Genomic DNA, 25,664 nt, shown 5'->3' with positions numbered 1-25,664 from the left:
ACCAGCCCAGGGGGAGGTTGGCATAACTGGGGGCACAGGGGGACCCCATGGCAGTTCCCCTGAGCTGGTGGAAGGTACAACCATTGAATACAAAGTAATTCCTAGTGAGGACGAAATTGAGAAGTTGTAAAACAAAGGTGTTATGTTCATTATAGCCTATGCCTCTTGTCCGTAGGTAATACTCTGTCGCCTTGAGACCCACATTGTGGTCAATGGAAGAATAAAGTGCCTCAATGTCAATGCTGGCGAATATAGTATCATCGCCGATGCTAATACCATCAATGCGTCTCAATAGGTCCATCGTATCACGTAAGCAAGAAGGGAGTGTCAACACAAACTGTCGTAGGATCCTATCAATGTAGATCCCTAGATTTTGTATGATGCCACCAATGCCAGAGACTATAGGGCGACCCTTGAGAGGTACCAGGCTCTTATGTACTTTGGGTAAAGCATAGAATGTTGGTACAACTGGATTTTTTGGCATCAAAAATTCAAATTCCTTACAATCTATCAATTTCTTATCGAGGGCACTCTTCAAGATAGGTACAAGTTCCTGAATGTATTGGGATGTTGGGTCATCGGGGAGGACTTCGTAGGTTTCTTTATCATCCAAAATTTTTTTGCACATTCTTATATATTTGCATCTGTCCATAAGGACGATATTCCCGCCCTTGTCAGATGTTTTGATAATCAATTGTTGATTATTGTGGAGTTGCTTAAGAGCCCGTCGTTCATTAAACAACACGTTATTCGGTAAGCCTCCAACTGAATTATGCCGTTTTTTAAGGTCCCTCAAGACTAATTCCAGGAAAACGTCTATACATGAAGTGTCCCCCAGAGGAGGGAACGATTTGCTAGGTAGTTTAAGATTGCTAGGTAGATTAAGATTGTTCGAAAGGGAACACTTCAGCGAACAGGCCACTTTGTGGCTTCGTTTTATAGAAGACGTCTTTGTACTATGGAATGGGACAAGAAGGGATTTTGAGCAACTAGTCGATGCCATCAATGCCAACGACTTGGGTTTATTCTTTACTTTTGAAACTAATGCCAGGGAACTTTGTTTTCTGGATGTCAAAATCTACAAGGATAGTGAGGGCACCCTACAGAGCACCATCTTTAGAAAGAAGACCTCGACGAACAGCCTCCTGAGGTGGGAGAGTTGCCACCCGGGACCCCTGAAAAGGGGTATCCCCAAGGGGCAATATCTCCGCCTCAGGAGGAACTGTTCGTCGTCACAAAGCTTCAAAAAAGAAGCCTCAGTCATGAGACAGAGATTTAGAGACAGGGGATACCCTGATTTCCTCCTGTCGCAGGCGTATCATGCTGCCCGGTAAACACCAAGGAGCGATTTACTCACACCGAGACCAAATGAGTCAGGACCCCAACATATGAGAATTATTGGTAGGTTTGACAGACAATCCTCTAACATCCGAACCATAATCTCTAAATATTGGGATATTTTAAAAATGGATTCGGATCTTAGAGATGTAATCAGTCCTTCACCTTTGATAACATTCAGACGAGGACGAAGCGTGGGGGACTGTGTAGTCCAGAGTCATCTTCATCCTGACAACTCAGCAGCCCAGAACTGGTTGAATAAAATTAACAATGTCACAGGATGTTACAAATGTGGCAACTGTCGGGCTTGCCAGTACATTACAAAAACTACTACAGTACCATTACAACATCAACCCTTACCAATAAGACACTTCATTAACTGTACCTCCAAAGCAGTTATTTATGTTGCATACTGTACTTGCCCCCTCCTCTATGTGGGTAAAACCATCAGAGAATTCAAACGCAGAGTACTTGAACATATAGGTGATATCAGAAATATCAGGGATACACCACTAGCGACTCATGTTAATCAAATACATAGGGGAAATCTCTCTGTTATACGGTTTGTAGGAATTGACAAAATTATCCCATCACAACGAGGGGGTAATTTGGACAGATTACAAAACGAATGCAAATGGATCTATTGATTGAACTCAGTTTCACCATATGGTTTAAATGAACAGTTACATTTTGGGTGCTTTCTATAGGCGCATATTAGACATCAGAGGGGAGTTGACATATGGGTGACGACTCTAGGTAGTGAGGGAGGGTCGTAGTCGACCCAGCCAGGAGTCAGGATTCACCCTAGACAGGGTCTACAGGGACCAATAGGATGTTCCAGAGTGGGACCGTCATTCTAAGGACGCCCACCCCGCCTAGGTTTAGGCTTATGATACCAGAGTATAATAGGGTCAGATCAGACACTGTTTTTATCCCCTCCCATGTTCCCATAGTGATCTTTCCCCTGTCTTTCCCCTCTTTACATACTTAATGCGCTTATAGACATCCTCTAGTCTCAATTATCTAATATCTCTTGTCGGGTCCCTAGTCATTCCTTGGTGTTGTCCGGTATCAGTATTCCTGCTATATTGGGTAATTCATCCCTGAAAAATGCAGTTCCTTCAGTGATCTTTGTGATCATGTTACATTACTTTATAAATGCATCTCTTTGAATCTATGATATTCCTCTGACTACACCGAGGGTCGTAGTCGACCTAGCCAGGAGTCAGGATTCACCCTAGACAGGGTCTACAGGGACCAATAGGATGTTCCAGAGCAGGACCGTCCTTCTAAGGACGCTCACCCCGCCTAGGTTTAGGCTTATGATACCAGAGTATAATAGGATCAGATCAGACCCCCTGTAGAGCCACTGTTTTTATCCCCTCCCATGTTCCCATAGTGATCTTTCCCCTGTCTCTCCCCTCTTTACATACTTAATGCTCTTATAGACAATTAGTCTTTAGCCTCTAGTCTCAATTATCTAATATCTCTTGTCGGGTCCCTGGTCATTCCTTGGTGTTGTCCGGTATCAGTATTCCTGCTATATTGGGTAATTCATCCCTGAAAAATGCAGTTCCCTCAGTGATCTTTGTGATCATGTTACATTATTTTATAAATGCATCTCTTTGAATCTATGGTATTCCTCTGACTACCTGCCTTAAACCCTTCTATTCTACACACTATGGTATTGGGGCGGAGTTACTAACTTCGCGCACAGCCGGGCCGTACACGGCAACACGCCTGCTCTGTTTACGAGCGTCACAGAGCGGGCGGGGACTGTGTGCTATGTAACGTGCGCCGGAAACCGGTAGTGATGACAGACGCCGGCACCTCGCTACACCAAGCGAGCAGAGCTGGACTGAGATCCGGCTCCCTGCGCAACTGCAGGTAACGCCGTGCCCGTACCTCGAGACAGCTAACCGTGAGTACTACTGGAGGGACTGAATTGTTCCCTATTCTTTCTTCCAGGACGGGTACTGATTGCAATTTCTCTTGCCTGTTTTTTCTTAGGTGGTAGAAGCAGCTACGGACTATTGGCCCTGTTTTTAGGACACAGGAGTGGAGCATTCTTTTCCTTACAGGATCAATTGAGCCCGCTTTATTAGACCTATTATGTTATACACCTTGTTATGAGGGGACCTCATGCTGCATATACCATAAGCTTTAATATTGTTATATGTTTTGGTCAATTATATTCAACTCCTCCATGATGAAACCACCGTCTACTAGGTGGTAGAAACGCGTCGGCGGTTCTGTATAATATCCCATTTATGCATTTGGGGCTGGCAGGGCCCAGCAGAGCCTCAATATGTTTGGTTACTAATGATGATGACCAATTTTATGTTTATTCTTCATTTGGTGTTGGAATACACAGGCACTTTCTCATTACTGGTGGATTTTAAATAGAAATCTAGTAAAAGTTATGTATTAAGCACCCCTGGTTGGAACACTTATCAGTTGTTTCTAATTATTATTTGACTCTTGATGCTGAGGTGATCCTTTTGTATTTGGCTAAGACGTATAGCCTGTACATACATTGCGTTCTATATGTACTTTAACATAGGTGGACCAACAAAAATAAAATGGGAACATGTATATACAACTTTCTCTATACAGTGGGTAGATGTACATACAATATATGCATACTGATGGGTCTGACGTTTCTTTACCCATTAAGGCTGCAGCTCCCTCAGATTTAACATTTGTAGCGCATCTTGGTTAATAAGGCAAATATAGATGTGTGCCTTCAAGTATCTCTCTTTGTAAGCATGAACAAGAATGTATGGAAGATGGATGTGGCAAGTATTACCATATATTCACTGTTAAAACAAAATACCCTACTAACATGAGTCGGTAAATGTGCACTATGAATATGCAACACTAGACTCAAAAAATAGTGCACAAAACAATTTAAATAAAGACAAATAAATCTTTATTGAAGCATTAACATTAGCTAAAACATGAAAAACACACAGTAATAAAGGCACCAGGACACAAACAAGAGATAGGTATATATGTGAACCCTAAGTTAATGGTTACAGAATATATGCAACGGCTGTATATAATGGACTGTTGCCACAAAGGCATACAAAAGTGCAGAATGAAGAAATGTAAACAACTGCCTGCATTAACAAGGAGAAAGAAACCAAACAGGGTGCCAGACCATAACTACCCAACCCCAACAATCGTTTTGCTGCACAAAAGGCGCCCTCTGAGGAAGCCTCTATGTGTAGTGAAACGATCGTTGGGCTTGAGTATGTATGGTCTGGCACCCTGTTTGGTTTCTTTCTCTGTGATATGGTTTATGGCATAAATGGTTTATAGCAACATCACCCTTTTCATGTCATAGGACCTCTTCCATCCTCAGACACCAGGAGGGATTGTTCCTCTGCAGCTCCTATAGTCACAGCCCTCATTTGCAGACTTGGCTTTATACAGTGTTGCCTAGCAGGATCCTACACTGAACAGGTACAAAACTATCCAGGTTCAGCTCTGCCGTGTAGGTGAGCTCCATTGACTACACAATGGACCTGAAGCTTAAGAAGTAATGATCATAATTAGTTGTCTACTTAATTAAAATCCTTTGCGCCATTTCTAAGCTTGTCTTAGACACCGAAAATTAATACAATGTGTAAATCCACTTAATATAATTCCTAACACAAAGAAGCTGGGAACACCTCTCCAGCTCTGCGAGTGTGCGCTCCTTTTCTTGGCTGTTATGTGTTTCTCAATCTCTTTAGTGAGGTTAATGAGTTACAGCTGCATCCTGTCTTCTACCATTCCTAACATGTGGAAATTCTTAATCTTTTTTGTTACAAACGGTAACATTATTTCAGAACCTCTAAGATACACCTGGCTATAGCCCAGAAACACTCATGTGAGGCATTCAAGGAAACTAAGACGTTATTGTATGTGTAACTATTGTCAAGGAATGGTACATATTCATTCATATGCATATCTGTTTAGCTGTATTTAAATAATCAACCTGGTATGTCATCATTCATTTCTTGAACAACTACCACCATCATTTGTTCTCACCACTGCATATCTGTTTAGCTGTATTTAAATAATCAATCTGGTATGTCACTCATCTTGTGATTGTGTACTCCCATTCCCCCATCATTGCATTGTCATGTATATTTATTACTGTTATCTGGCCAGTGTTTCTATTTTGTTTGATCACAATTTATTTCCCCTGAGTGATCCCAAACTGTTTATTTTTTTTTTAACTTTATTCCCCAAACTTTATTGCTCCCCACCCTGTTTCACACCTGATTGCACTATAGGTCTATAGGGGCTATAGGTCTATTAGACCTTAGGTCTGAAGACATTAAAATATGCCATCTAAAGTGCTTCTTAAGGGTGACATCAAGAATTTTACCAGAATTGAACAAAAGGGAACTAATTCAACATTATAACAACAAAAGTAAGTCACTCTTTTTCAGAAAAACAAACAAAAAACAAACATGCACTCACTTATTACTTACATCATTGCAATATATTTTCTCTTATATCCCCCACCGATTTCTCTAGTGGACTCTATATACATCTTTCCATGCCTCCTTCCCTCACCTATGTATTGCTCGCATGCACTGCTCACCATCATAAACCACCCAAAGTCACCTCATTCCATGGTACAGCACAGAAGTCGTTTCATCACTTCACCCAGCCACCTGCTCTCCCTCTTCTTTCTTCTGCTTTTAGCTGCTGGGGACATTGCTCCTAACCCTGGCCCACCTTGCTCTACACTACCTGCCTCTTGCGGAACCACTACAAACTTTAACTGCGCTCTCCTAAACTCTCGATCTGTGTGCAATAAGCTCACCCAGATTCATGACTTATTTCTCACTAATTCTCTTAATCTGCTGGCTCTCACAGAAACATGGATACAACCTTCTGACACTGCTTCTCTAGCTGCTTTATCTTATGGTGACCTTCACTTTTCCCATACCCCTAGATCTGACACCAGGCATGGTGGAGGAGTTGGGGTGCTTCTAGCCCCACAATGCACTTTTCAAGTCATCCCCCCATTACCCTCACTCACATTTCCTTCTTTTGAGGTCCACACCCTCAGGCTCTTCCGCCCATTGTCTCTCAGAGTGGCGGTCATCTATCGTCCTCCTGGTTCTCCCCAAATGTTCCTGGATCATTTTGCCACCTGGCTCCCTCACTTTCTTTCCTCAGAAACACCTACACTCATCATGGGTGATTTTAATATCCCCATTGATACCCCAATCTCCTCTTCTGCCTCTCGGCTTCTGTCTCTAACCTCCTCCTTTACCCTGTCACAGCTTACTGACTCTCCCACACACAAGGATGGGAATACACTGGACATGATCTTCTCTAGACTTTGCTCTGTCTCTAAATTAACTAATTTTCCTTTTGAGCTCTCTGACCACAACCTTCTCTCTTTCTCTATCAGTAACTCCTATCCTCTTCCAGACACTCCAACCTTGTACACTTACAGAAACCTGCGTGCCATAAACACCAGTCAATTTATAGACATTCTACAATCTTCACTATCACCAATCTCTTCTCTCTCCTGCCCTAATCTAGCAGCCAAACATTACAATGACACCCTCAAGTCTACCCTGGATCAAATGGCACCCCCTAAAAAAAAAACTCCCGACACAGACGGCAGCAACCCTGGCACACGCTAACAACCCGCTTTCTCAGGCGATGCTCTAGGTGTGCTGAACGTCTGAGGAGGAAAACTAAGACTTCTTCAGACTATCTGCACTATAAATTCATGCTAAAATCCTATTACTCCGCTCTTCATCTCGCCAAACAAACATATTTTACCTCCCTCATCTCCTCTCTGTCTAACAACCCAAAACGCCTTTTTGACACGTTCAACTCTCTCCTTCGGCTTAAAGTACAGACCCCAATCAATGATCTCTGTGCTGAAGATCTGGCCAAATACTTCAAAACTAAAATCGATGACATTCGTGATGAAATCCTCTCCCAGTCCCCTAAAAGTTCTGATCCAATTCCCAGCCACGTCTCCTTTTCATCACTCTCAGTTTTTGAGCCTGTAACGGAGGATGAGGTTTCCAGGCTCCTCTCCTCCGCCCGCCCCACTACCTGCTCTAGTGACCCCATGCCTTCACACCTCATCCAGTCTCTCTCTCCTGCTATCAGCTGTCACCTAACTAAAATCTTTAACCTCTCCCTCTCTTCTGGGGTCTTTCCCTCCTCCTTCAAACACTCTATCATAACCCCACTATTGAAAAAAACATCTTTGGACCCGTCCTGTGCAGCCAACTATCGACCAGTCTCAAATCTCCCCTTTATCTCCAAACTCCTGGAACGCTTGGTCTACTCCCGCCTTATCCGATATCTCTCCGAGAACTCTCTCCTTGACCCCTTACAGTCTGGTTTCCGCTCCCTTCACTCCACAGAAACGGCCCTAACCAAAGTCACTAACGATCTTCTGACGGCCAAATCAAATGGCAATTTCTCTTTACTGATTCTCTTAGACCTGTCTTCGGCTTTTGACACTGTGGATCACCAACTCCTCCTCAGTAGTCTCCGCTCCATCGGTCTCAAGGACTCTGCTCTCGCCTGGTTTTCCCCCTATCTCTCTGGCCGCTTCTTTAGCGTCTCATTTTCTGGCTCTACTTCTTCTCCTCTTCCCCTTGCTGTCGGGGTTCCCCAGGGATCGGTCCTGGGTCCTCTCCTCTTTTCACTCTACACATCCCCCATTGGAAAAAAAATCAGTAGATTTGGTTTCCAGTACCACCTTTACGCTGATGACACCCAACTTTATACCTCTTCCTCCAACATCACCCCTGCACTCCTACAGAATACCAGTAACTGTCTCTCTGCCGTCTCAGACATCATGTCCTCTTTATATCTGAAACTAAATCTTTCTAAAACAGAACTTCTTTTCTTTTCTCCATCAACTGATACTGTACCTAACCCTGACATTTCCATCTCGGTATGTGGTACTACCATAACTCCCGGGCAGCAGGTTTGCTATCTTGGAGTTATACTTGACTCTGATCTGTCTTTCACTCCCCATATTCAGTCTCTTTCACGTTCTTGTCACCTGCATCTCAAAAACATTTCAAGAATCCACATGTTTCTCACTATTGAAACTGCTAAAACTCTCATTATTGCATTGATTCACTCCCGCCTCGACTACTGTAACTCTTTACTAATAGGCCTTCCTTTCTCCAAACTCTCTCCTCTCCAGTCCATCCTTAATGCCGCAGCCCAACTCATCTTCCTCTCCAGCCGCTACACCGACGCCTCCTCCCTGTGCCAGTCACTACACTGGTTACCAATTCAGTCCAGAATACAGTACAAAATCCTCAGTCTCACACACAAAGCTCTCCACAATGCTGCACCTCCCTACATCTCCTCTCTCATCTCCGTCTACCATCCTACACGTTCTCTCCGATCTGCTAATGACTTCACACTAACATCTTCTATAATCCGAACTTCTCACTCCTGTCTCCAAGACTTCACTCGTGCTGCACCGGTTCTCTGGAATGCTATCCCTAAATCCCTCAGACTCAACAACAACATCCATAGTTTCAAACATGGCCTAAAAACACATCTCTTCAGACAGGCCTATAACAGTCTCTAATTGGCCTCAACATATCCTCAACATATCCCCAACATATCCCCAACATATCCCCAACATATCCTCAACATATCCTCAACATATCCTCAACATATCCTCAACATATCCCCAACATATCCCCAACATATCCTCAACATATCCCCAACATATCCCCAACATATCCCCAACATATCCTTACACCTCTTGTTTGAATAGTTATTGTGTAATATTATGTCTGATACTTGTCTTTGTTTGTACCCCATAATTGTAAGCGCTGCAGAATCTGTAGGCGCTATATAAATAAATAAATAAATAAAATAAAATAAATTCATACTTTACTTTCCAATAGCAATGAAAGAATGAAGCACTCACCAAGTCAGTTGTCTTCAGGTTACTTAATCTTTATTTCAAGGAACGGTGCAGATAGACATAATGTGGGGATTTGTGCAGGGGAGTGGTTGAAGAAGCAAAGCAGGGGGCGTTCACGAAGGGTGACAATTGTTTTGCGCTTTACAGCGCTTTGTCTTGCCGATGACCATGACCTTTATTTCAAGGTAAGATGCAAATAGACATAATGTGTAGGTTCATGCAGGGTAGCGGTGGAACAAACAAGGCAGAGTGGTATTCACAATTGTTTCACGTTTTAAGGCCGTTCATCTGGCCAATGACCATGACCTTAATTTGAAGACATAATGGTGGGGGTTCGTGCAGAGGGAGGATGGAAAAACAATGCAGGGGCATTCACAAAGGGGAAAATTGTTTCATGCTGTTTGGCACTTCGTCTGGCCTGTGATCTTGATTTTTGTTTCAAGGTAAGGTGCAGATAGACATAATGTGGAGGTTCGTTTGGGGCTGCGATGGAACAAATGAGGCATGGGGATCTCACGAGGGTGACAATTGTTTCACTCTTCACAGGCTAGACAAAGCGCCGAAAAGCGTGCAACAAATGTTGCCCTTGTTAACGCACACTTCCTCGTTTGTTGCATTGCTATCCTGCAACTTACCTTGAAATACACATCAAGTAACTCTATGACAACTGAGGTGGTGAGTGCTCCTTTCTTTATTGATATTGAGGCGGATGTTCTTTTATATGCTTATATGTGCAGCACCACCAAAAAGTTGATCTGATCTATGGGAGGTCTCGTGCTAGCCTGTAGAGGTGTCGGGAATAACCAGAAGGTGTGTAACCATTGTGGTACTGTGGTGCTGGGGAACCCTCGTGTTTCTTTGAGAGGAATAATTTACTTTCCCATTACTTAAATAGCAGCATCATATTTTGCTAGTTTGTACAGGGACTGTAACCATTCATGTCAGTCCGTGTCCCCAGTGAGTCTCAGAATCTAAATACCCTTCTGTCGGACAAACACACAATACATCTGATTCCATAAGTAACCAGAGAGTCTGTAGGAATAACATGCAGGTGTCAGGAGAACATGCTAACTCCATACGAAGGCTGTCCTAGGTCGCATTTTAACCAAGGAATGAAGTTGAACAAATCTATTCTATTAGGATTAGTTTCATGATTCATCCGAATTCAAATTCTTTGACATTTGCTTCAGCCCAATCTGCCCTTAAAGAAGCAGGGTCTCCTGTTAAATGGAAGTCCCTGTTCCTGCAAATAAGTAGAAAAGCATACTCTGTATGCATCACTGCTCTGTTAAATTGTTCTCGCTAAAAGAATTTCAAGAGGTTTGGTCATCTCTTTCCTGACCTCAAGTGATACAAGTCAACATTGTTATCTCTAAACTACTATCTCACTGTTTTCTAATGCAAATATTTGAACATGATTAGAATCCCTTTATTTCCTATATTATACTGTGTTATCATTATTCTCTCGTATTGAAACACTCACATTTCAGTAGACAGGAACACTGGTGGTAGATGATCCGCTGGACCTGTGTGGCAGATGACTTGGACAGTACCAGGGAGCGGAGTCTAAGGTGCCGCTAGTTTTCCCCAGAGCCCGCCGCAAAGTGGGATGGACTTGCTGCGGCAGGCGGCACCCAGATCTCTACTCCTGGCACTGCTCAATCTCACAGGTGGCTGAGGAAATTCAAGGCACAGGTAGGATACGGCAACTCGTGGTCAGAATAGCAGAAGGTCAGGGCAGATGGCACAGTAGCGTAGTCAGGAACGTAGCAGGTAGTCAGTAGGCAGGCTGCACAGGAGCAACGTCAGGTCACAAAACAAAGGGTACGATACACGGCAAAGCAATACTCAGAAACACTTTCTCTTAGGCACTAGGGCAACAAAGATCCAGCAGGGAAGTGTGGGAGGTGGAGGAATTTATTAACTGAGCCACAGGTGTTACTTAATTAATGGGCGCACTGGGCCTTTAAATCTCAGAGCTCTGGTACGCGCATGCCATAGGGGACAGGGACACGTTCGTCGGCAGGAGGAGCAGGAGGTGAGTGACGGGCTGGAATTTGCATGCAGGCACATCCCGCAATGCAAATCCCAGCCCTGCCGGCAGCAGAAGTAGACGGGGCCATGCGCTTACGGCCTGCGTGTGCTGCTGGAGCGCAGATCGTAACACGAATGAAGGTATTATTGGAATCACAACCTGTACATTGGAAAAAAGGAACTTTAATGTTAATAGAAAGCCTCAGAGAATGTGACATTTTTGGCTTGGTACATGCAGATCAACAATAGTATGGCACTATTGTTGTTGAGAGTTATTCATTTGTAGTAGTTTGTTTGGATCTACCAGTCAGCAGATGCTTATTATTTCCTATTGATATAAGAGAGATAGTAATGGCGGTGAACATGTCTGATTTCAACCTTAAAGGGGTACTCTGGTGCTCCAGCATTCTGAATATTTAGTTCAGAACGCTTGGAGCCGGAGGCCGTGATCGTGACATCACGGCCAAACCTCTCCATTCATGTCTATGGGAGGGGGCGTGTCAGCCAACATGCTCCCTCCCATAGACATGAATAAAGGGGGTGGCTGTGACTGTGACATCATGACCGCTCCCGCAGGAACTGCTGCAGGAGATCGCAGGGGCCCCAGCAGCGGGAGCCCTGTGATCAGACATCTTATCCCCTATTCTTTATCCTATATGTACGTATCACCTATCCCCAGGATAGGGGATTAGTATCTGCCCCAGCGGTCGGACCATCCACGATCTTCAGGACAGAACCCGGCACTCAGTAAGGAGCGGGTGCTGCAGACAGCACGCGCTCTATTAATTTCTATGGGAGCATGGAAAATACAGAGTACAGCATTTGGGCATCATCGGTGCTCCCATAGAAATGAATGGAGTGCATGCCATCTAACGGTAGAGGACACATGCTCCTCAGTGAGAGAGCAGCGGCCGAATCCCCCCGCAATCAGTTACTTATCCTGTGGAGTTCTCCTTTAAGTTGGGTTCACATATAGTAAATTTTCAATATTTATAGACAAAATCAGAAATGGGTTCAAAACACATAAAATGCTTAAAATCTTTCCATTATAGTTTTTATCTGTGTCAGTTCCATGCCTAGTTTTGGCAAAAAAATAAAAAATACTGACCAAAATACTGTCTGTGCCTTAATAGGCTTTAAATGGGCACTGTCACCAACTTTATTTTTTGATATGTTGTAGTACTTATGTACTACAACATATCTCTAATATACTTTTATTATTTTATTTTTCATTAAAAAGGTTTAATTTACATTTAAAAACTGAAAAAGGACTGATTTTGGAGTGGCAATCAGTCCTTTTTCAGTTAGGCTGCACTCGCTCCCTGCCTGTCAATCAGACAGGCAAGAGCGAACGCACTGGCTCCCCGGCCACTGGCTGGGAGGCCACTCCTCCCGCACATCGCCGCCTCGTTGCCGCCGCTGTCCCTGCACGCCCGCTGCCGGACTCTGCAGTAACTGCAAGTGTAATGAGGGAACGGGGTATGCGGGGCGGGGCGGGGCAGGGGAGGAGGGAACGGGCTAGCAAAAAAAAAAAATTGGATGGTGGGAGATACCCTTTAAAGCAAAGTTAGACTTTTTTTTTTTTACATTTGCAGACATTGAGAAAAATAGAATAAAGGAACAACCATTGTAACAAATAGGAATAGCCATTAGCCAAACAGTACTCTGATACACTGTAACTTTTAAACAAGTCTATATTGTTAAATAAATCTTTCTGGTAATATATATAAATATATATATACTCTCAGTAGATTCTCAATGGACTAATTATATTTGTAACTCTTGACTTCTGATTTCGGGTTTCCTTACACTAGAAAATAGAGATTTAAAAACATTTATTTTATTAGGAGTCAACCTTCTGCAATTGGAACTTTAACAAGTTTCATAATTTTAGAATTAGAATTCCTGTGGGCTGTTGAGGACAATATGTAATGTGTATGCAGAGAAAGCTCTTTCAAAGACCACCTCTTTGAGAAGACTACACTCTTATCTACACCAGATTTTGTGTGTCACTGTTTTAGTCCACCAGAAATTATGCATTTTGGGTGATCTTCTCAAAGAGGTTTTACTGTACATATTGGAGGTATTGTCTCACCTGCAAGCTACCTGCTTAACCCCCTTACGAGAATGGACGTAAATGTACATCATGGGTCCGTGGTACTTAATGCACCATGATGTACATTTACGCTCCGTGATGACCGCAAGAACCTTAACGGTGCTCGCATTATTCATGGCAGTTCACAGCCCTGACGGTAATGGCAGACATCAGCGATCGTGCCAATGTCCGCCATTAACCCCTCAGATGCTGTCATCAATACAGATCACGTCATCTGCGGCAGTGCTGCCACGGGAATCCGATGATCCATAATGGCAGACGGCGGTCCCCTGCTTCTGTCCCTCTCCAGGGGTCTTCTGCTCGGGTCTGATCGAGCAGACAAGAGCAGAAGATCACCGACAACAAGGCTCAGTGCTTTGTCCTATGCATAGCACTGTTCAATATCTGCAATCAAGTAATTGCAATAAATAGTCCCCTATAGACATAACAAGTGAAAAAAAAAAAAAAAATAAGTAAAATAATAAATAAATAAATAAATAAGAGAAAAATCCCCTCCCCAATAAAAATGTAAAACGTCAATTTTTTCCATTTTACCCCCAAAAAGCGAAAAAAAAAAAAAAAATGCTCGAGCAGCCTTATGAAGCACTTGTAGCGTGAGACAGGACCATAGCCTCAGCTCACCTTCCTCCTTCGTTGCCTCCCTGCACTGTTTGGTCTTATGGACTTTCAAAAAAAAAACAGATGAAGCAGCATTTTGAGGTGAGTGCACTTATTATTTTCTCCGTTTGATTGGAAATGATGGACTATGTCTTCACGTTACAATAAGTTTGCACCACCAGCGGCTGCCTCTGTTGTTACGCTGCAGAAGTGTGTCGATCAGCTAGACATCCTACAGGTGTATGCATGAGCAGTGCCAGGCTGTCTTTCTCCTCTATGCTACTGATTAACAACGAAGATACTTAGACCACCTACTATGTCTGCACTCTAGTACAGTGCCCATGATGCTCATATAGGAATGAGTTCACACATAGTATTATGGTCAGTATTTTTAGGCAAGACCAATGGTGGGTTTGAAAAAATCTGCAAATCTTTCCATGTACGTTTTTACTGTGTAAGTTCAACTTCTGCTTTTTAGACAAAACACTGACTAAAATATTGCTCTAATACCAAGCATATAAGGGGAGATATATCAAAACCTGTGCAGAAAAGTTGGGCAGTTGCCCATGGCATCCAATCAGATTGCTTCTTTCATTTTGCAAAGGCCTGGTTAAAAATGAAAGAAGCAAGCTGATTGGTTGCTATGGGCAACTGGGCAACTTTTCCTCTGCACAGGTTTTGAGAAATCTCCCCCATACTGACTAAAAAACTGAACAAATATTGATAAAAACTGACAAGATACTGACCAGAACCTAACCAAAATACTGACAAAAGTTCTGACCAAATTACAAAACAAATAATGACTAAGCCACTGATTAAAATACTGACCAAACATTGAACAACTAGGGGGGTATGTATCAATCTGTTCCCATCATTTTGTGGGCTATAAATAGGCACATTTATTTTACTCAGTGTGATATTGTATATACTCGAGTATAAGCCGAGTTTTTCAGCACAATTTTTTGTGCTGAAAACGCCCCCCTCAGCTTATACTCGAGTAAACTCTCCACCTGTCAATCCCTTCATCAGTGGTCTTCAACCTGCGGACCTCCAGATGTTGCAAAACTACAACTCCCAGCATGCCCGGACAGCCATCGGCGCATGAACGTCCCTGTGCGTCGTCAAAGCAACGTCACTAGTCCGGGGTCAGCTCCGGAGCGAGCGGAGAAAAGGGCCTCCTGGTGAAAATGTACAGCCCGGAACGACTAACCCTCCCCACTGGACGGTCCCTGCAGCATAGATGGTCCGGACCAGCTCACCCTTCCTTCCCACCGAAGGGAGGTGAGTAGAAAACTAAAGGGGGGTCTGGATGATGACGAAGGCCCGCGCAGTGGTCTTCAACCTGCGGACCTCCAGATGTTTCAAAACTACAGCCAATGGCTGTTCGGGCATGCTGGTAGTTGTAGTTTTGCAACATCTGGAGGTTCGCAGGTTGAAGACCACTCAGGGGATTGACAGGCGGTGATGATGAAGGGGGGGTGATGATGACAAGGGTGATAATGACGGGGATGAAAATGACAGGGTGATGATGACAGAGGTGATAATGAAGGGGGTGTTAATGATGGGGGTCTTGATGACAGGGGGGGATGATGACAGGGGGGATGATGTATTTCCCACCCTAGGCTTATAGTCGAGTCAATAACTTTTCCTGGGTTTTTGGGGTGAAATTAGGGGCCTCGGCTTATATTCAGGTCAGCTTATACTCGAGTATATACGGTAGGCCATTTTTGAAAATCTCTATGTGGGTTGCAGGGCTGTGCAGTTGCCATGCAGTGGACGGTATTCATTAAATGCTCCTTTGTTTAAAAGGCACAACATGTTGCGCAACTGTGTTAGAAACACCGCAAATGTAGACCATAACCAACTTGGCTTTAGAAAATGTCAGACCACAGTGAAATTACTTTCAAGCATGGGGACCAGTAATTTAGTAAGGAATCATCTATTCTTATCGGGTAAGCAAAATCAAATAAGAGCTAAGCTCCAAGCAGGGTTGTATGACCCAATCAGATCTTCTAATATATCAATATATTATTCTTCACAAAGATATATATATATTAATAGAGATGATTACATACAATTAGGACATACCAAACAAGCTAGTATTGTCATGCTGGATTTTATTTAGCATTTGGCAACAGCTGGAGACACCACTGTTATCGTTGTATTTTTTAACAACAAGCTGGAGAGAGTATTCCTGCATTTTGGTTTCTCTGTGAGACAAATCGCCTCAAAGGGGTACTCCCGTGGAAAACTTTTTTATTTATTTTTTTAATCAACTGGTGCCAGAAAGTTAAACAGATTTGTAAATTACTTCTATTAAAAAATCTTAATCCTTCCAGTACTTTATAGGGGCTGTGTACTACAGAAGAAATGCTTTTCTTTTAGGATTTCTATTCTGTCACGACCACAGTGCTCTCTGCTGACTTCTGTTGTCCATTTTAGGAACTGCCTCTCCATGAATAGAGGCTTCCCACGCCAGCACTCGTTACAGCTTACCAAACTCTCCGTTAGCTGTGTTTTTCATCCCAATAAATAGCAGCTTCCCACCCGGTCTGTGGCAGACGGACTAGCTGCAGGAGCACATGCCAGCACCTAATACAGCACTCTAAGTCTCATAAGTCTTGGACATATATGGATCTTGGATAACTCTGACATTTTGAATATCATCAGCTGGTAAATATACACTTCTGATACGGCTTCCTATATATGGAACAATTAATATATATCCATTTATATGTATCATAATTGTGGACTGTGACTATTTTCGGACTAAAAGATGCCGGATTAGTGAATTCTTGATATTCCTATAGAGCGGCATAACTGTTATATTATTATTGTTTTATTATATCTTATATCTTTTTGCCTCCCCACAAGGGCCCTGTGTAAGGAGGCTTTTATATATATTTTTATATGTTTTAATACATTTATTTTGCTATCATCAATTTGAAGCACGGTTCCTCATGTTTGTATAAATACATTATGTATCAGTCCATCTGGTATTAGTCTCGGGGTGATGGTTCTTTTAATTTCCTCGTTTTTTTCTAATTTTTATTATACTTCTTGGTGTAAGTACTATACCATATATACACCTCGACTAATTTTTTTGTGAGATGCACATCCCTTTATCCTTTTTTCATTAATTTACAAATCTGTTTAACTTTCTGGCACCAGTTGATTTGAAAAAAAAAAAGTTTTCCACGGGAGTACCCCTTTAAATTGTCATTCACCAAATAAACTGGAGAGCACAAAGTGAGAGCCCAAGCTTTGATACCAGCGAGCGGTGACAATCCTAGTCACAATGGCCTAGGTGGTGAAAACGCTGCAAGGGAGACAGCTCGGTAACAGGTAAGCTGCGTTTAGGCTGAAGGTTGGTGCATGTGTCTGGAAGGGGCACTCCCATGGGAAAAAAATTTTTTTATCAACTGGTGCCAAAAAGCTAAACAGGTTTGTAAATTACTTCTATAAAAAAATCTCAATCCTTCCAGTACTTTTTAGGGGCTGTATACTACAGAGGAAATGCTTTTCTTTTTGAATTTCTCTTCTGTCACGACCACAGTGCTCTCTGCTGACCTCTGCTGTCCATTTTAGGAACTGTCCAGAGCAGGGGAAAATCCCCATAGCAAAAATATGCTGCTTTGGACAGTTCCTAAAATGGACAGCAGAGGTCAGTAGAGAGCACTGTGATCATCACAGAAGAGAAATGCAAAAAGAAAAGCATTTCCTCTCTAGTATACAGCCCCTAAAAAGTACTGGAAGGATTAAGAATTTTTAATAGAAGTAATTTAAAAATCTGTTTAACTTTCTGGCACCAGTTGATTTAAAAAAATGTGTGCAATATTTATTAAAGTCTGTGCACCTTAATAAATTTGGCGCACGTCCACAAAAAATAGCGGAAAAAAAAAACAACCATGAAAAGCACTGTAGACGGCAAAATAATGATAACTACCCCCCATAAAATACTGACCAAATACTGTAAAAAAAATATAGATCAAAATAATGGCCAAATGCTGAACAAATAGGGGAGATTTATCAAAATCTGGTCAGAGAAAAAGTTGCTGAGTTGCCCATAGCAACCGATCAAATCGCTTCTTTCATTTTTGAAAAGACCCCTATCTCCCCCATACTGACTAAAATTCTGATCAAATACAAATCAAAATACTGGCAAAAGCACTGCGTGTGAACCCAGCCTAAGTCTTGAGGTTTTGTTCCATATATTGCATTTCTCGTTTTATCAAGTTTGAATAAACAATAAGAGGAATTTTAAAAGAAAAAGAAAGAACATGTAATAGATGCTGGTTCTATAAAAAATGTGACAGGTTTCAGGTGATCATTAGAAGAGACTGCACAGCTAAGACACAGTTCATGCATCCGTTTTACGATGTAAGTCTAATAAGTTTATCTTTAATATAGGTTTTAGGAGGTCAGTGAGACGGTGACATCTACCGAGTCATGGCATTATGAGAAAGAAAATGCAAAGGAGGACCAGCTTCTTTACCATTTACCATGAAACCTGTCATATAAACCTTAACACCTTGTTACACTGTCATTATGACTTTTATTCATCGTTCACTTCAGTCAATACTTCAGATAAAACTTATTATACAAAAGCTGAGCACCCGGCGCTGCCCGGTTTTTCCTACCTAATCCTTGTGGGGGAGGAAAAGGAATAAAGGAGGAAGCTTTTGCCCTCATTTCCTGTCCCTAAATCCTGACCCCATACCCCCTCCTCATATCCCGACACCAAATCCCCTCTTCATATTCCGACCTCATATCCTGTCCTCATATCTCATCCTCAAATCCTGACCCCAAATCCTCTCCTCATATCCCAACCTCATACCCCGTCCCTGTATCTTGTCTCATATCCTGTTCCCATATCCCGACCTCATATGACGTCCTCATATCATGTCCTCATATCCAGACTTAATTTCCCGTCCTCATATCCCGTCCCCATAGCCTATTTCCATATCCCATCCCCGTATCTAACCTCATATTCAGACCTCATATAACATCCCCATATCCATTCCCCATATCCCATCCTCATATCCCAACCCCATATCTTGTTCCCATATCTTGACCTCATATATTGTCATCATATCCCCATATCCGACCTTATATTCAGACCTCATATCCCATCCTCATATCCAGTCCCCATATCCCAATCTCATATCCAGTCCCCATATCCCATCCTCATATCCCTCCCTTATATCCCATCCTCACATCCCAACCTCAAATCCCGTCTCAATATCCAGTCCCCATATCCCATCCCCATATCTCGTCCCCATATCCCATCCTAATATCCTGTCCTCAAATCCCATCCTCAAATTCTGACCTTATATCCCATCCTCATATCCCGACGTCGAAGACCATTCCAATATCCTGTCCTCATATCTAATCCCCATTTCTAATCCTCATATCCCTGAGTCGTGATGAAGATATTGTAAACTGAAAATAAAAGGGTGGGCGTGTCTTGAGATGGGGTATGGAATGCGTGGAGGGTGTGGCTTGCCAGCCAGACTGACACATTCACCAGGAGAGGCAGAGCTGAGCTTGTGGAGTAAGGTACCAGAAGTCCTATATACTTGTATGGGACTTGAAATAAAAACCCCATTCTTCACATATGGGGGTAGTTTAGGGTTAATTCAACTATTATATATTTTTATTTGACATATAAGTAACATGTGACCAAGTATTAGCGAAATATCTCCAGCTGTACGGAAGTTATGCTGGAACATACATTTCCCATAGATTTGCATTGAACTTTAAACAAAAACGCTGACCCTCGCAAATGAGGGTAGGTTAGGGTTAAAGTAACTATTCTATATATTTAGTGGACATATAAGTAACATGTGAACAAGTATTATCGAAATATCTCCAGCCGTTTGGAAGTTATGCAGTAACAAATGTTTCCCATAGACTTGTATGGGACTTTAAATCAAAACCCTGACTCTCGTAAATGGGGGTGGGTAAGGGTTAAATTACCTATCCTATGTTTGTTGTTGACATAAAAGTAACATGTGTGCCAAGTTTCATGTTAAAGAGGTATTCCAGGATTTTTTTATTTGACTATGCTACGGAGCTGTAAAGTTAGTGTAGTTCATAATATAGAGTCTGTACCTATCTCTGATGGTTGGTCTCGTATTCTTATGTGATCTTTGCACTGGATGTTCATTTTTAACAGTATATGAAATGACTCCTGTCTCAGGTATTTCCCAGCATGCAGTGCGGCCGAGACCTGACATCACTAGTCAGGTGATTACAGCGAGCCCGTCTGGTTCAATGGGTAAAACAGCTGGAGGCACCCTGATTAGAAAGCACTGACCTTTTTCATTGAATCTAGCTTGTTTGTTGTTCAATTGGTTGGTTTGTCTGATGTGTGATAGGTAGGAATGTGGAATTCTGAGATTTGTAGTAAAAAAGAAAACTTCAACAGGAAATACTGAGGTTTACAAAAAGCTAGCCACAGGATTATGGCAATTTCACAACATGGCCATTTAACCCAAAGACGAGCGCAGATCCTTCCTAAGCATGTGGATAACTCCTTTAACATCTTCAGCGTTTGGAAGTGATGTTGGAACATACACACACACACACACACACACACATACACACACACATTAGACTTGTGCACAAGAAAAATTTTCATTTCGTTTAATTTCGTTTTTTTTTTTCGTTTTGGATTTTTTTTCGTTTCGGTAATATTTTCGGTTTTGATTTTTCGGATACATTCGGTATTCAGGTCTTTATTTTCTTTCGGATATATTTGGTATTCGGGTACATTCGGGTAAGTCTTTTCATTCATTTTTGGATTTTAGCGATCCTAAAAAATTATGGAGATAACTTTTTTATAAAAATTTTGTAGGGTACCATAGAAAAAAAATAATAAAAAAGATAAAGTAGTGATGGAAAAAATTGTATCTAACGAAATGTATCTTTTTGATTATGAAATGTTAATACATTTTTAAACAGGGATCAATTTATGTGAGCCGGTAAAGCACAAAAAATGTAGCCGACAATAATAAAAATGTAGTATGTACGTGTTTTCACTTTTTTTTAAACATTTTTTAGGTAGCACTACTACTCCCAGCATGGAACACACTGTTCCATGATGGGAGTAGTAGTTACCTGTACTAATTGACAGATTGCCGGGGTCCCTTGCGATCCTCTTGTATAATGTATAGATGCGGCTGCCGCTCTTCTATGGTCCCCTGCACTCACGTATATATACACCTATTTTTACTATACATCGTATATCTACTGCCCAGCAAGAACTTACAGTGAGCCTGCAATGTGTATACAGTAAACACATTGCTGGCTCACCTAAGCCCTTGCTGAGCTGTGCGCTATGCCGCGGCATCCCGAACAGCCCGACTGAGCTAGCCGGCCACTTTCGGTTTCGCTTTTAGCCGCGCGGCTCAGCTCTGAGCGCGCGGCTAAAGGGTTAATAGCGCGTGGCGCCGCAATCGGCGATGCGCGCTATTAGAGGCGGGTCCCGCCTTCACTATGACGCCGGGCCCGCCGTGATATGACACGGGGTTACTGTGTAACCCCGCGTTATATCAGGAGAGCTTGTAGACTTAGTAGTGGAAGCCGGTCTTATTGACAGAATCCATTACTAAGCCAGGGCTTAGTGCTAGCCTCAAAAACAGCTAGCGCTAACCCTCAATTATTACCCCAGTACCCACCGCCACAGGGGTTCCGGGAAGAGCCGGTACCAACAGGCCCGGAGTGTCAAAAATGGTGCTCCATGGCCTAGGCGGTAATAGGCTGGCGTTATTTAGGCTGGGGAGGGAGAGTAACAATGGTCCTTGCCCACCCTGGTAACGTCAGGCTGTTGCTGTTTGGTTGGTATTGTGCTGAGAATGAAAATACGGGGAACCCTATACGTTTTTTTTTTTTTTTTTTAAATAAATTTAAAAAAACACATAGGGTTCCCCGTATTTTCATTGGTTATGACATTTTTGGCGCTGTCCACTGGGGAGAGCACCCATGATGCAATGGCTACCCAAACAGGGAGCCACCAATTGGTGCAAAACTACAACTCCCAGTATGCCCAGACAGCCTTTGACTGTCTGGGCATGCTGGGAGTTATAGTTTAGCAACAGCTGGAGTCTCCCTGTCTGGGTAGACACTGCCAGAAGGGTCTGTTCACATTATACAAAACGGACAATGTGAACAGAGTTTAAGATTAACTAGCCTTGCTCCCTTCTGTAGCTAAGCCCCTAATGACGTCATAACTAGGGGGCGGAGCTACACGAACCTGCCCGGGACTCGAGGGAAGTAAGCGGACTTCGTCTTCTGTATACACTATAGATAGCTGTATATAGTGTATACCTCCCAAAGGGCTAACCTACACTGTCTAGCAGTGTAAGTTAATTATATCCTTGCTGGGCTTGCGCATAGCGCAAAGCTCAGCAAGGGCTTAAGTGAGCCAGCAATGTGTATACTGTATACACATTGCAGGCTCACTGTAAGTTCTTGCTGGGCAGTAGATATACGATGTATACCTACGGCTCAGCGTCAGCTGTTCTCCCGACTCTGTAGCCTTGAGAACAGCTGATCCCGACATTCACATCAGGAGGAACACAGCGGGTGTCAGGAGGAGTGACATCCACAGTGATCTGTCCCTTACTGCAGGTACTAATACTCCCAACATGGAGCACACTCTGCTCCATGCTGGGAGCTGAAGTACTTGCATTAATAGACAGATCGCAACGAGTGTAACTTCTGACACCCGTTGCGATCTGTCTATTAATGCAGATACTACAGCTCCCAGCATGGAGCAGAGTGTACTCCATGTTGGGATTAGTAGTACTTGTAGTTAAGGAAAGATCACTGTGAGTATCACTCCTGTATAATGTATGGATGCGGCGGCCGCTCTCCTTTGGTCCCCTGCACGGCCGTATATATACACATATTCCTATTTCTCACAGAGAGCTGTGATTGGCTGGAACCATCTGACCAATCACAGCTCTCTGCGGGAAATATGAATAAGTGTATATATACGTGAGTGCAGGGGACCATAGAAGAGCGGCCGCCACATCTATACATTATACAAGAGGATCGCAAGGGACCCTGGCGATCTGTTAATTAGTACAGGTAACTACTACTCCCATCAGTGTGTTCCATGCTGGGAGTAGTAGTACTACCTAAAAAATGTTTAAAAAAAAAAAGTGAAAAACACGCACACACTACATTTATATTACATATTATATATTACATTTTTAGTGCTTTACCCGCTCACATAAATTGATCCCTGTTTAAAAATTAATAAACATTTCATAATAAAAAAGTTACATGTCGTCAGATACAATTTTTTTCATCACTACCGTATCTTTCTTCTTATTATTTTTTTCATTAGAATGAATTCTTTATGTTCGTTTACGGATAACGAATGGATTTGTGATTTACCACATGCATTCGGTAAATAATGAATGCATTAGTTATTTTGCTATTCGTATTATCGTGGCTATTCGGGAATGTTCAAAATATGTTTTTGTGCATTCGGATCGGTCCGAATGCCCGAAAACAGTAACATTCGGTAAATTAGACATACGTGCCGAAACGAATTGCACATGTCTAACACACATACACACAAACATACACACACATACAAATACACATACATACACACATTCACACACATACACACAAATACACACATACATACATACACACACACATACACACATACACACATTCACACACATACACACAAATACACACATACATACATACACATACACACACACATACACACATACACACATACACATATTCACACACATACACACATACAGGGACGTGCACAGAGATTTTGGAGGGCAGGGGCTCAAGTAAAAAAAGAGGGCACTTTTCATAATTTAAAAAATGTCTGCCAGACTTAATGGGCAGATGTGCTGCGGCCCAGGGACACAGTGGACTCCCGCCGGGCCTCCTGGACCTCCTGCTATCCTCCATAAAAGTTGGTGTTTTTGTAAAATCGAGTAAAGAACAGTTTCTCTGAGGTCCGCCATGTGTATATACACTTTGTCTGTGCTGTCAGTCTTATTTACAGAAAACATGTGATAGCTGCCCTATAATATACTGCATTATAGAGGAGATTTATACAAAACCTGTGCAGAGAAAGAGCGGTGCAGTCGCCCATAGCAACCAATCAGATCGTTTTGCAGAAGGATTTTCCTCTGCAAAGGTTTTAATAAATCTCCCCCTATATGCCCCGGTCTGACCTCTATATGACAGAACCCATCACCAATCACCCAGCACCAATCACCCAGCACCAATCACCCATCACCTATCACCCAGCACCAATCACCCAGCACCAATCACCCAGCACCAATCACCCAGCACCCATCCCCCATCACCCAGCACCCATCCCCCATCACCCAGCACCAATCACCCAGCACCAATCACCCATCACCAATCACCCAGCACCCATCCCCCATCACCAATCACCAATCACCCATCCCCCATCCCCCATCACCAATCACCCAGCACCAATCACCCAGCACCAATCACCCAGCACCCATCACCAATCACCCAGCACCCATCCCCCATCACCAATCACCCAGCACCCATCCCCCATCACCAATCACCCAGCACCAATCACCCAGCACCAATCACCCAGCACCCATCCCCAATCACCCATCCCCCATCACCCATCCCCATCACCCAGCAGCAATCACCCATCCCCCAGCAGCAATCACCCATCCCCAATAACCCAGCACCCATCTTATGCAGGAATCTCCACACAGCTCTGGTTCTTACACTGAAGAGATGACACCACACTAATATATGCTTACAGTCTACAATATACTAGAGTTGGCAAAAAAAAGAATTATAAATATACAAAGACGGCCAGGCATAGCACAGCATACAGGATGGAGGCAGGGAAGCTCCGCCTCCATTGCGCACAAGACTGACTTCGCATACTAGCAATGTGGGGCAATACCTAGAAAATGGAAAGACCAATTTTTGTATACATGCACTGTAACCTAGTGTATTGGGTTTAGTGCGAGTTTCCCTTTAATTATATACCGTACCCCCCTTTGTTCCCTATATATTGTGCCACCATTCATCTATTAATTCCCTATATACTGTGCCACCATTCATCTATTAATTCCCTATATACTGTGCCACCATTCATCTATTAATTCCCTATATACTGTGCCACCATTCATCTATTAATTCCCTATATACTGTGCCACCATTCATCTATTAATTACCTATATACTGTGCCACCATTCATCTATTAATTCCCTATATACTGTGCCACCATTAATGAACTATATACTGTGCCACCATTCATCTATTAATTCCCCATATACTGTGCCACCATTAATGAACTATATACTGTGCCACCATTCATCTATTAATTACCTATATACTGTGCCACCATTAATGAACTATATACTGTGCCACCATTCATCTATTAATTACCTATATACTGTGCCACCATTAATGAACTATATACTGTGCCACCATTCATCTATTAATTCCCCATATACTGTGCCACCATTAATGAACTATATACTGTGCCACCATTCATCTATTAATTCCCTATATACTGTGCCACCATTAATGAGATATATACTGTGCCACTATTACTTAACTATTCTGTGCCACCACTAAGGCTGCGTTCAC

At 42.7% G+C, this 25,664-nt stretch overlaps 1 long non-coding RNA gene across 2 annotated transcripts in view; it reads left to right on the top strand.

Annotated features, from left to right (window-relative positions):
- Positions 1-15,090: 15,090 nt before the first annotated feature.
- LOC130284371 (uncharacterized) overlaps positions 15,091-25,664 on the top strand; it is a 58,500-nt gene continuing 47,926 nt past the window's right edge. For both annotated transcript variants that reach the window (XR_008847004.1, XR_008847003.1), the window contains exon 1: positions 15,091-15,305. This is a non-coding gene — a long non-coding RNA (uncharacterized LOC130284371). The remainder of the gene's footprint in view (positions 15,306-25,664) is intronic.

Source organism: Hyla sarda, chromosome 8 (assembly GCF_029499605.1).
Source record: "Hyla sarda isolate aHylSar1 chromosome 8, aHylSar1.hap1, whole genome shotgun sequence".
NCBI classification, from domain to species: Eukaryota; Metazoa; Chordata; class Amphibia; order Anura; family Hylidae; genus Hyla; species Hyla sarda.
This window is presented reverse-complemented; position numbering and strand designations above follow the sequence as displayed.